Below are 12,368 nucleotides of genomic sequence, written 5' to 3' on the forward strand. Positions count from 1 at the left end.
GACTTTGGTACCCAGAAGGGGGAACTATATAGTGACCTAGCCGGAGAGTCATGAAGAGAGGGAACCCCCCGAGTCACTGAGAGAGAGGGGCTGTGGGACAAGTGAATGACAGAAGGAGGTGCTCTAGCACTGAGTGAACCCTGTGACACTCCCTGTCTCTGCTGCACCTAGCATCTATTGCCCGGAGCCCCTTGCATCTGCAAAGGCAAGCGTGAGTGTTTCAACAGCTCTAGCCTGCCTGAGCCGTATTCCCCCCTGGCATCACCAGCCCTAGTTACGAAGCTGCACCAAGGATTCATTTAGCCCATTTACTGTAATTATTGCTTGCTGTCTGTTATGCCTAGAAGGAGCCGCAAGTAATTTTGCCTAGTCCAGAGCTGGAAAGAGACAGGCAAATGGTTGTGGTTGGAACAATAATACTACTAAATATTAAATTAGTAATAACTCAGTATAAAGTGTCCTGAGGCTTGTCAACATGCATTCTGCAGCCGGAAATAGGCATTATTCATAGCCCCGCTGCTGTTGTGCCTCTGCCTGCCTCATTTGGATACTACAGTGAATTACAGCTAATTACAGGACTTAAGACAGGCGTATACTATTCATGGCGAGGGAGTGAGGATGGCATAAAAGGTCATTACATGGTGCTGTAGGAACAGTCTGAGCAGGAGAGAGCTGTGTATGGGAATATTTCTCAAATACTGTCAGGTGGTGTGGCCCCGTTGAAATCAATGGAGCTCTGCTGATTCTCACCAGCGGAGGGTCTGGCCTTGTGTCTCTTTATTCTAGCATATTGGTTTTGAACCTGTTTATTTGCACGACTCTCTCATATGATTTATCCACCCTTCTTGTAGACACAGTGTAATCCTATCCCCTTTATGCCACTCTGGAGCTGGGAAGTCAGCATGACTGGCCAGCAGGGGGCAGGCCTTGGGTAGCATACAGCTGTCTCCTCTATCGCCCTATGTTGGCAGTTTTGTGCCCACGGAGCTCCACTGATGATGGTGGATTAGGTTGATGTACAATTGGATTGGTTCCGTGGTGGCTCAGGGCCTGCCTTTACAAGAATCCATCTGTATCGCGGGAAGCAGATAACAGATCTGATTGCTTGATCGTGTTCTTGCCTACTGACTTCCCCGGAGACCAATCAGGCAATGCTTAGCACACTTGCTGGTGTTCCAGTCACTTGGGGCTGGCTACCTGCAGGCTGGCAGAGCCCAACAGTGTTACGACCGTAACTGGTCAGAATTTTTCAAATGAAAAGTTTTTGCATGTGAAAACCGGATGTTTCCTCACTGGAGAGGGGTGGATGCAACCTTGGGGGGAATCTGGGTAGCACTGCAGGTGGGGTGCCTTGTGCGATCCTTTCCCACAGATGCTGGTGCCAGGAAGGCCACGCGCAAAGAGGGGAGAAGTACAGCACATTTATGACTCTTACTTCCTCCCCTGTTACCATAACCTCACCATGTTTAATGTTCGCCTCCTCCCTGTGAGGTGAGGCAGGGCTGTTACCCCCTATTTACGTGGAGATGGGAAACTTGGGCACAGAAAGACTAAGTGACTTGCCCAAGGTCACGCGAGAAGTCTATGGCAGAGCAGGGAATTGAACCATGCTGTTCTGAGTTCAAGGCTAGTGCCCTAACCACTAGGCCTTCTTCCTCTTTCCCACCTAGGACAAAGGAGAGCTCCCTGCTACAACCTGGGCCCCTGTGTGAAATGAGCATCCATTGTTCCCTTTGCCTTCTTTCTTCTCTACGCTCTGTTGGAATGTAACTGTTTCTGTGCAATCTGGTTAAAATCAATGCCTCTTCATGCATGTTTGATGAAGTATAAATGTCACTGGCTATGGAGCGTGAACTGTGGAATTATTTACCAGACTGAAAGATGGCCTTTAATATCCATTGGTTAGTAAGTTGCATTATTTTTTTACTTGAATAATTCACTGAGTTTTGGGAGCCTTGTTGTTGGTATTGAAAATCTGATTCCTTAATGAAAGAGACAAAACAAATTTGCAAATTTGACACCATCAGCTCTGGACTAAACAAAGACTGTGAATGGCTTGCCAATTACAGAACCAGTTTCTCCTCCCTTGGTTTTCACACCTCTACTGCTAGAACAGGGCCTCACCCTCCCTGACTGAACTAACCTCGTTATCTCTAGCTTGCTTGCTAGCATATATATACCTGCCCCTGGAAATTTCCACTACCTGCGTCTGATGAAGTGGGTATTCACCCACGAAAGCTCACGCTCCAAAACGTCTGTTAGTCTATAAGGTGCCACAGGATTCTCTGCTGCTTTTACAGATCCAGACTAACACGGCTACCCCTCTGATACAAAACAAAAGAAAACCCAGCCCACGGGAGGGAAGTGCTCGTTCCACTTCTCAGACTGCTGGGTGTGGGTGACAATCTCATTTGAAATATCCTGAATATCTGTGGTTTGCTGTGCAAAACAAACTCCGATGTCAGATGCCCTTCTAAAAGCCACATCAGTTGATCACAATGTCGTTGCTTTCATTTTAAATGAAGAATTCAGTCCTGCATTTCTGCCCCATGACTTTGGGCCTAACCCGTAGCCAATATATTTGCAATAGGAACTGTGCTGGTTCTTTGTTTTCCCTTGTCTGAGGGTAGGGTCTACAACTCCTTACTCATGTGAAGAGTCCTGGCGCAGTAAATGGGATTACTCGTGTGCATAAGAGCTGCTGAACTAGGTTTCTGTACCGGATGCATTTTAATTTTTTTCCCCCGTTAGGTAGCTGCCTTGTTTTTTATCCAAAGGAAACACAGTGTAAAATCAAAAGCGGTATTTCCACAATAAATACAAAAGCACTAATCCAGAATTCAGTGGAGTAGAGAGACTATTAACCACTCAATGCAGCATGAGTCGTCTCCAGGAAATCATAACCACAACACATCCAGCTATTGCAACACATAAGAACCCTGTGATGAGAGAGTTTGCCATTTGTAGCATGCCACAAAGCTGCAATCAAGACACACAGGTTTCTTTCTTATACAGGAGTCTAGCATAACCTTTGTCACCTTGAAGCACTTTCTTTAATTGATTTCTTTTACAAGCTAACACCTGTTGTCTATCAATCTGTCTTCCTGATGAAATAGTGAAATGGAATCCCTGATCCCTCATGCTCATTAAAGATCTAGCAGCACTTTTTACAGGTGTGTTTAGTTCCTGTGGAATGGGCAAAATGTTGGTGTGATTTCTTGGATTTGGCCTGCCTGAAGTTTCAGTTTGAGAGGCTATTTTTCACTACCACTCCTAGAAATTGGTGTGCAGTGATGCAAGTGGGTAGGTGGCACCTTTGATGTGTTTAATGGTTAGAGTAGAGGACTGGAAATCAAGAGACTTGCCACTCTGCCAACTCAGTACATAAGTCAACATGTAGCAGTGGCCACCCCTATATTCACGTTGCCTAATACTTTCCATTATAATTATTCAGCTGGGTTTGTGAAGAGTGCTAATGCCTCCATGGTTTGCAACAAGAACTTGGCAATTTGGCAGGCAGGGTGACCCTGAGGACAAGGGACAGCTGTTCAGGTTTGGACAAGTTGTGATCTACTAAAACTAAGATAATTTCCTGTCTGTATTTTCTTCAGTACAGGTTGATCCTAGCTTGTTGACCAACCCTTCAACATTAGATTAGCACTGCACATAGTACTGCACTGGTGTCTCACTTCATTGTAATGCATAGAACTTAAACCTCCTAGATGGGACGTGAATAAAATGGAGAAGGCTCCTCCACTTCCCCATCAGAATGTTTGGATGTAGGGGAATGTGCACTGGGCTAGGAACCAGGAGACCATAAATTCAAGTATCTCTTCTGCTGACTGATGTTAATAATTCTGTGCCTTTCACAGGGCTTATTATTACAGACAGCCTCATACACCACTAAGAGCTTGCACAAACTGAGAACAGAACCCAGATGTCTAACATAGCAGGCTCATGTCTCAGAGACTTGGCAAATCCATCTCTCAGAATGAATGTGCTAACTCTATGGACTCAGCTAGGCTGTCAGTAAATCTGTGGGCTACTCATGCAACCCACTGACTCAACGTTACACGGTATCCTCTAAAGACTGTTCCTCAAAAGAGAACAACCTACTGCTCCTGCCAGTTTCTGTACTGTATCCTTTAACTCAGATGGTAGAGGTTTGTTCTATATGAGTGAAGATCCAGGTTTCCAGCCTTGCTGATGATAGGCACAGGTGTGTTTGTTTCACACCAGAGAATTTTTTCTTTTTAAAACAACCTTAGGAATGATGTACAAAAAGCTACGTTAAACGAATGCCACCAAGGTTGTGAAGTCAAACATTGAGGAGTAAGAAAATGCCAAAAGATAGGTTGCTTGTGCACCCTTAACTCTGCTCATTGTGCATATTCATTATGATATATGGGGCATTCAGCAATTTTCTAGCCTGTCAAAGAAAAAATATCATTGTGTTCATTTCTATTTGTTTATTTTTCAATCTAATCCCCCTTGACTTCAATGCACTTGGTCGAGTGCACACCTGCACCTTAGCTATGCCCTTCTTGTGGAACTCCTCCTCCTGCATGTCCAGAAACTCCCTTGACTGCTGAGTTCACCTTGTTAGCATCATTTAAACTCTTCCCACGAAGGTCTTTCTTCAACCTGGGGAACAGATAGAGATTTGACAGAGGCAAATCTGGTGGATACACTGGCTGGGGAAACAGTTGAAAGCTACATTTGGTCACTGCCACCTGGGACGTGTGGGGTGATGCATTGTCCTGGAGAAAAAAAGTTCCCAAACTTCCCTGGAAATGTCAAGTCAAGGTCTCTTCTGATCGGCACTCAAGTTCTGGTCACTAACTTTGCTGACACCTTTCTCACGCCCAAGTTTTCCTTGGGGACAGCGTGCACAGCACTGTTGGGGGGGGGAGAAAAGCTCCAAGTAACTAGGCAATATGGCGTGGGGTCAGAAGTTTACATTCTTAGGCCTGCTAGCTAGCGTAAGTACATGTGATCATTTATCATTTTCTTTTGTTCTTTTGTTTGTGCACCACGAAGCTCCGCTCCAAAACGCTGTTAGTCATAAGGTGCCACAGGATTCTCTGCTGCTTTACAGATCCAGACTAACACGGCTACCCTCTTGATATACAAACAAAGAAACCCAGCCCACGGGAGGGAAGTGCTCGTTCACTTCTTCAGACTGCTGGGTGTGGGTGACAATCTCATTTGAATATCCTGATATCTGTGGTTTGCTGTGCAAAAACAAACTCCGATGTCAGATGCCCTTCTAAAAGCCACATCAGTTGATCACAATGTCGTTGCTTTTCATTTTAAATGAAGAATTCAGTCTGCATTTCTGCCCCATGACGTTTGGGCCTAACCCGTAGCAATATATTGCAATAGGAACTGTGCGCGTTCTTGTTTTCCCTTGTCTGAGGGGTAGTGTCTACAACTCCTTAACTTCCATGTGAGAGTCCTGGCGCAGTAATGGGATTACTCGTGTGCATAAGAGCTGCCTGAACTAGGTTCTGTACGGATGCATTTTAATTTTTTTCCCCCGTAGGTAGCTGCCTGTTTTTATCCAAGGAAACACAGTGTAATCAAAAGCGGTATTTCACAAAAATACAAAAGCACTATCCAGAATTCAGTGGAGTAGGAGATCTATTTAACCATCATGCAGCATGAGTCGTCTCCAGGAAATCATAACCACAACACATGCCAGCTATTGCAACCATAAGAACCCTGTGAATGAGGAGATTTGCCATTTGTAGCATGCCACAAAGCTGCAATCAAGCACACACAGGTGTTCTTTTTATAAGGAGTCTAGCATACCTTTGTCACCTTGAAGCACTTTCTTTAATTGATTTCTTTTAGCAAGCTAACACCTGTGTCTATCAATCTGTTCCTGATGAAAATAGCTGAAATGGAATCCCTGATCCCTCATGCCTATTAAAGACAGCAGCACTTTTACAGGTGTGTTTAGTTCCTGTGGAATGGCAAAATGTTTGTGTGATTTCTTGGATTTGGCCTGCTGAAGTTTCAGTTGAGAGGTATTTTTCACTACCACTCTAGAAATGGTGTGCAGTGATGAGTGGGTTAGTGCACCTTTGATGTGTTTAATGGTTAGAAGTAGAGGACTGGAAATCAGAGACTTGCCACTCTGCCAATCTCATACATAAGTCAACATGTAGCAGTGGCCACCCTATATTCACGTTGCCTAATACTTTCCATTATAATTTATTCAGCTGGGTTTGTGAAGAGTGCTAATGCCTCCATGGTTTGCAACAAAACTTGGCAATTTGGCAGGCAGGTGACCCTGAGGACAAGGGACAGCTGTTCAGGTTTGGACAAGTTGTGATCTTACTAAAACTAAGATATTTCCTGTCTGTATTTTCTTCAGACAGGTTGATCCTAGCTTGTTGACCAACCTTCAACCTTAGATTAGCACTGCACATAGTACTGCACTGGTGTCTCACTTCATTGTAATGCATAGAACTTAAACCTCCTAGATGGGACGTGAATTAAAATGGAGAAGGCTCCTCCACTTCCCCAGTCAGAATGTTTGGATTAGGGAATGTGCACTGGGCTAGGAACAGGAGACCATAAATTCAAGTATCTCTTCTGCTGACTGATGTTATAATTCTGTCCTTTCACGGGGCTTTATTATCAGACAGCCTCTAACACCACTAAGAGCTTGCAACAAACTGAGACGAACCAGATGTCTAACATAGCAGGCTCATGTCTCAGAGACTGGCTCTCCTCTTCTCAGAATGAAATGTGCTAACTCTATGGATCAGCTAGGCTGTCAGTAAATCTGTGGCTACTCCATTGCAACCCACTGACTCAACGTACACGGTATCCTCTAAAGACTGTTCCTCAAAAGAACAACCTACTGCTCCTGCCAGGTTTCTGTACTGTATCCTTAACTCAGATGGTAGAGGTTTGTTCTAATATGAGTGAAGATCCAGGTGTTCCAGCTTGCTGATGATAGGCACAGGTGTGTTTGTTTCACACAGAGAATTTTCTTTTTTAAACAACCTAGGAATGATGTACAAAAAGCTACGGTAACGAAGCCACCAAGGTTGTGAAGTCAAACATTGAGGAGTAAGAAATGCAAAAGATAGGTTGCTTGTGCACCCTTAACTCTGCTCATTGTGCATATTCATTATTGTATATGGGGCATTCAGCAATTTTCTAGCCTGTCAAAGAAAATATCATTGTGTTTCATTTCTATTTGTTTATTTTTCAATCTAATCCCCCTTGACTTCATGGCACTTGGTCGAGTGCACACCTTGCACCTTAGCTATGCCCTCTTGTGGAACTCCTCCTCGCTGCATGTCCGAAACTCCCTTGACTGCTGAGTTCAGCTGTAGCATCATTTAAACTCTTCCCACGAAGGTCTTTCTTCAACCTGGGGAACGATAGAGATTTGACAGAGGCAAATCTGGGATACACTGGCTGGGGAAACAAGTTGAAGCTACATTTGGTCACTGCCACCTGGGACGTGTGGGGTGATCATTGTACCTGGAGAAAAAAAGTTCCCAAACTTCCTGGAAATGTCAAGTCAAGGTCTTTCTGATCGGCACTCAGTTCTTGGTCACTAATTTGCTGAGCACCTTTCTACGCCAAGTTTTCCTTGGGACAGCGTGCACAGCACTGTTGGGGGGGGAGAAAGCTCCAAGTTAAACTAGGCAATATGGCGAGGTTTAGCGGCTCCTACCTGTTGAGGAGAGGAACTATCGTATTTAGGCCTGCAGTGGTTTTGTGCTACGAATGTTCATAAGGTTTGGTTGTTTGAGCAATGTGCTTAAGGTTCCCACCCCCCCCTTATTTCTTCGGGTTCTATGGTGCTAGTTTCAGCCAAGATCCTGACGTAGTGGTGCAAGGTTATCATCAGGTTGGTCTAATTTATTTCATTTTCATTCTTTTGTTCTTTTGTAGTTGACGCGCATCTTATGATCATTAAAGTATCTTGGTGCTTTTATTTCAGCTTCTTTGGCATCTACTTATTATAGCTGGCAAGGGGAACTTCCAGCTTTTACGCTTTGACAGCGCCTTTTTCCAAAAAAGCTTAACATTGTCAATTATACAGCCATTAGTCTTATTACTCAATATATGCCAACATACCCTTTACTAAATAACACTGATTACAAACTTTGGAGCAACAAGCTAGACAAGCACACCGACGTTTGAGTACGCTCTCATTCAATTCAACCGTTCTAGTAAGGTTCAATAGCTTTCCCATCCCCACCGCTCCTTGGACTAGAAAATCGTAGGTAGCCAGAAAGATCCATGCATAAGGATGGAGTGGGTTAATTTTCATGCCTTTGCTTTGCATAAGTATGGTTGGTTAATTGTAAAAATGATTCCTGAGTCCACGCAATTTTTATGATAATGTTAACAATTTGGCTAATTGCAGATTGTCTTTTGCTCGCTATAGGCAACATTTTAGACGTTGGATAATCTTCTCATTTGGTTGAATATCATGACACTTGATTGCTCGATGAAAGATAGTAAGTGACATGTCTAATAGTTTAGAACCTTGGTAGACTTCAGATAGACTGACATTTCTATAAAAATATGATTTGTAAGACGCATTGATCTCACTGTCTGGCACCTCTCTCTTGAGCTCACATAAAGCTACCACTACTAGAGACCTTCTTCGCCACTACGGTAGTGAGACCTATATAGAGGATACGATTTCACTCGGTGTGTGCCAAGATAAGGCGATAGGCTCCCGCCATTTGCAATTGGGCTTGTTCGCCTGCTATCGTCGTGCTTGTTATGTCTGGGCAGAGCCAGCACAGAGACGGTACTAAGAGGACCATGAGAAGGAATTCTAGCCCTCTTGTCTCGGGCGCTCCTCTATCTCGGTGCAGTCTGAACAGCAATTGGGAACTGATGCTTAGTACTCGTCTCGCTCGTAGACTTCAGGGCAAAGACAGAGAACTTACCATTTTCTCTATTTGTTCTTAGCAGCCCAGGTTTCTATAGCGCGCGACCACACCGACGTGATGTTTTGCACATCAGGTCTTCAGCTATTTAACTCAATTGTCTGGATAGCGCAAACCATCGCCCAATTGACTTGTACAATCCAATAGTGTCATCTGTGCCTGTCGATTTATTTCCTCCAAAGCGAGACATCTCACAACAGCATGCAACCTCTCTTCTTCCTAAGCATTAGTTGTTGGAGACAGACTTTCAGGTCGCCGTAGCTGACTCTCACCGTGTCAGGAACACCGAGTCCTAAGTGCAGAGCCGATAGAGATAATGAGATCTTTGACTTATACAGGAGGTTTCTAATTTTGCTATTCTCTGTTAGGACCTGGGCGCCCGCCCGATGTTCCCTCTCAATGTTATGGCGATCAGGAGCGTGGTAGTCATATGGCTGGAGAACAAGCGCTCCGTCGTGCACGCCTTAGAATGGCACTTCTCACAGTACACCTGCGTGTGATAGGTTCTTGGATTCTGGCTGTAGATAGACTTCCGGGTACGTCACAATACTCGAAAAGTTATCTGTACGGCACGTCGAACTGGCTTACTTCAGTTTCCTAACTACACCGCATGCTCTATTAAGATTACTATCCGATGGTTGTGTCTACTGCAACTGCCTCGGCTCCGACTTTCTGCTAGCTGTTTGCTGTTCTGTTGAGCCTTTTATGTCAATTATATAAATCTCACCGACACCCTGACGCCTCCGTGTTCTTCCCCTGTCTTTGCGCGGTGCAAGGATTCAAAAGCAGGTTAGGGATAGTGCTAGGGTCATACGTGAGAGGTGCCGGACCGGTCTTAGACGGAGGAGAAACCATGGTGTCTCGCACTCGCTCCTCCCTTGGTAGCTGTCAGCGTACACGCTATTATGATCAGATGCGAGTACTCGGAGTACCTGCGAGGCAATGTGAGTGTTTCCTTGTTCACTGGTAAGTCTGGCGATCACGTACTCTCTAGCTGATAGGAACAAGTTGTAGACCAAGTGTAAACTACTCTAGCCGCAGACCCAGCTAAAGATCTAGATGGAATCTTATAGGGGCTCCGACCCATGGTGTAAAACAAATTAGGATTGGTGTAATTGCACGCCGTGCTTGCGCCCCTTCTAAGTAGTTGTCGCTTATCGCGCTGAGGAGCCTTAGCTCTGGAGATCTTGCGTGTGTGATTGCTCGCACTATTTCTCCCTGTCGCTCTATGCCTGTCGGGGCTATCTCGGGGTCTGATTACCATCTCACTACAGGTTGGAATCTAGTGAGGGTAAGGCATTCCGATCACCGAGAAGAAACCTTAGCGACGTCATCGTCTCGCATGCTAGAGATAGGTTCTTAGAACGGCTCCGGGTTTAGCTGTAAGACCATCTAACATAGCACTCTCCTGTGTGGCGCAGGAATACGCGCTGTAGGTGAAGAAGTGCGCCCTCTGGTCATTATTGCAGCTCTAGGGACGGACAGGGCACCCACTACCTTGGTGCGCTCTGCTACGTGGGACACTAGCCCTTTCATAGTCTGCAGGTCAGGGTGGACCGATCTCATACGGACTCATACTCTAGTGCTCATCCCCCTGAATGTCAGAGGTACCAGGCATGGTGTGAGTTGCAGGTGTGTGCAGGATTATCATTCTCGTGTTTCTACAGACCCTCGATACAGGCTATTTAGATGGCATCTGAGGTATAGCATTCTACGGCTCTGCGTGTGGAAGACTCGAGTCCTGATTCATTCTAATGCCCCACTGCTGGGGTACTTCAATATTTCTAGGGTCGCAGGTACACAACGTGAGTGCTTTATTCACAAAAAAGCTCTCCTCGCAGTTCCGACGGTAGACGCGAGCTTCGCTCGAGGTGAGTCGTAGATGGCACCATAGTACACTATATGCATGATCAGTCTCGCAGGGGATAGATCCCAAAATAAGGGTTGCTCTGCGTTCACACGGTCTGAGTTTGACGTTTAGATCATTTATGCGTAAGTACAATAGATAATAACGTGGTTTCTGTGCCCCAGCTGGCTCGCTGCATAAGGTTTCAGTGACTATTGCTTTTCCGACAGGGTGCAGCAACATTGGCAATAGATACATGTCCCAGAAACGCAAGGTGTCTGTCTTGGTTATGATCCCTGTAGGCCCAGCTGTGTCTGCGTGTCATCCAGAAGCAGCCAAGACAGCCAACTGAATTGGACTGAGATCTCTGAAGAGACTGCGCAGGAAATCCCAGGGTGTAGAAAACAGCCTTCCCAGGCGGAGCATATTGGAATCTGGACAGGCTGTATACAAGGATCATCTCCTGTCCACTCTCCCCCTTCTCTGAACATTATACACAGAAGTGGCCGTCTGGACGACGTGTGTGACTTATGAAAGGGTTAGGGCTATGGCATTTAATGGTTTTCTGAGTGTTGGAGCGAGTTCCCAAACATCTCCGTTGTTGTTTTTTAATTTATCATGGAGCTTTAAAAAATTCAGTTGATATGGTGTGTTTTCTTATTCTTCCCCAATGATCCTGTAGTGTTCAGCTCTGATCACCTGTGACAGAGGATTAGATTGGTAACAGAAATTTGTCACAGTTTTGTGTGAGCAATTAAGAGGGGAAGCCCTGCAGATTACACCATTCTATTTGTTCTTACCCTTGTTATTTTATACTTTTGCTTGTACTTGCTGGTGTCTATATGGTTTGAGAAACCTGTGATGAGTAGTGAGCCTACAGGCTAAGGAAAAGCTTTTGGTTCTGTTATGTTTAAATAATGGCCTTTGCTATGGGCCATGTGTTTGGTCTCCAGGTGGAAGTCCTCACGAGAAGGACTCGGGTAGTCTTGTGAGTAAAAATTGTTTAAGGGAGGAGACCGGAGAAGTAGGGCTAGTTGAGACCCATCCTCCTAGCTAACTGTAGTGGAAAAGTTGGTGCCCATGGAAGGGCGTAGCAAAGAAAGCAGGCATTGGGCCCGGCGGGAAGGCAACAGAGACGAGTGGGAAAAAAAAAAAAGTGAGAAGTTACTCTGTAGTGCTGAGGGGAACAGCAAGACTGAACTTGGAAAAAATGCATAAGAAGAGTTCTTGGTGTCTGGAAATGTTTGTTAATAAATTCAGGCAAAGAATTATGGATTGCAATCATTTGGTTTTGCTCCTGCAACAATTTAGTTAATTAGCGAGACCTGTTCAGTGTTGTGTATTGAAACCTGGGCTGCCTATGAAACAATACAGAAATTATGGGGTATTCCTCTGTTTTGCCTGAAAGTCAACAAGAGGATATTTGTATCTTGTTAAGTGTGATTAAACTGCCCAGAAGGGGTAGACCTCTGTTTTTTTGTCTTTCAGATTAACCAGAGAAACTGTGCCAGCTGAAACAGCATTCAATGTACCATGCACTTACTGCACAACAGGCATTATGTTTTGTTGTTCTAGTAGTTCTGTCA

This window comes from Chelonoidis abingdonii, chromosome 6, assembly GCF_003597395.2.
Source record: "Chelonoidis abingdonii isolate Lonesome George chromosome 6, CheloAbing_2.0, whole genome shotgun sequence".
NCBI lineage: Eukaryota > Metazoa > Chordata > Testudines > Testudinidae > Chelonoidis > Chelonoidis abingdonii.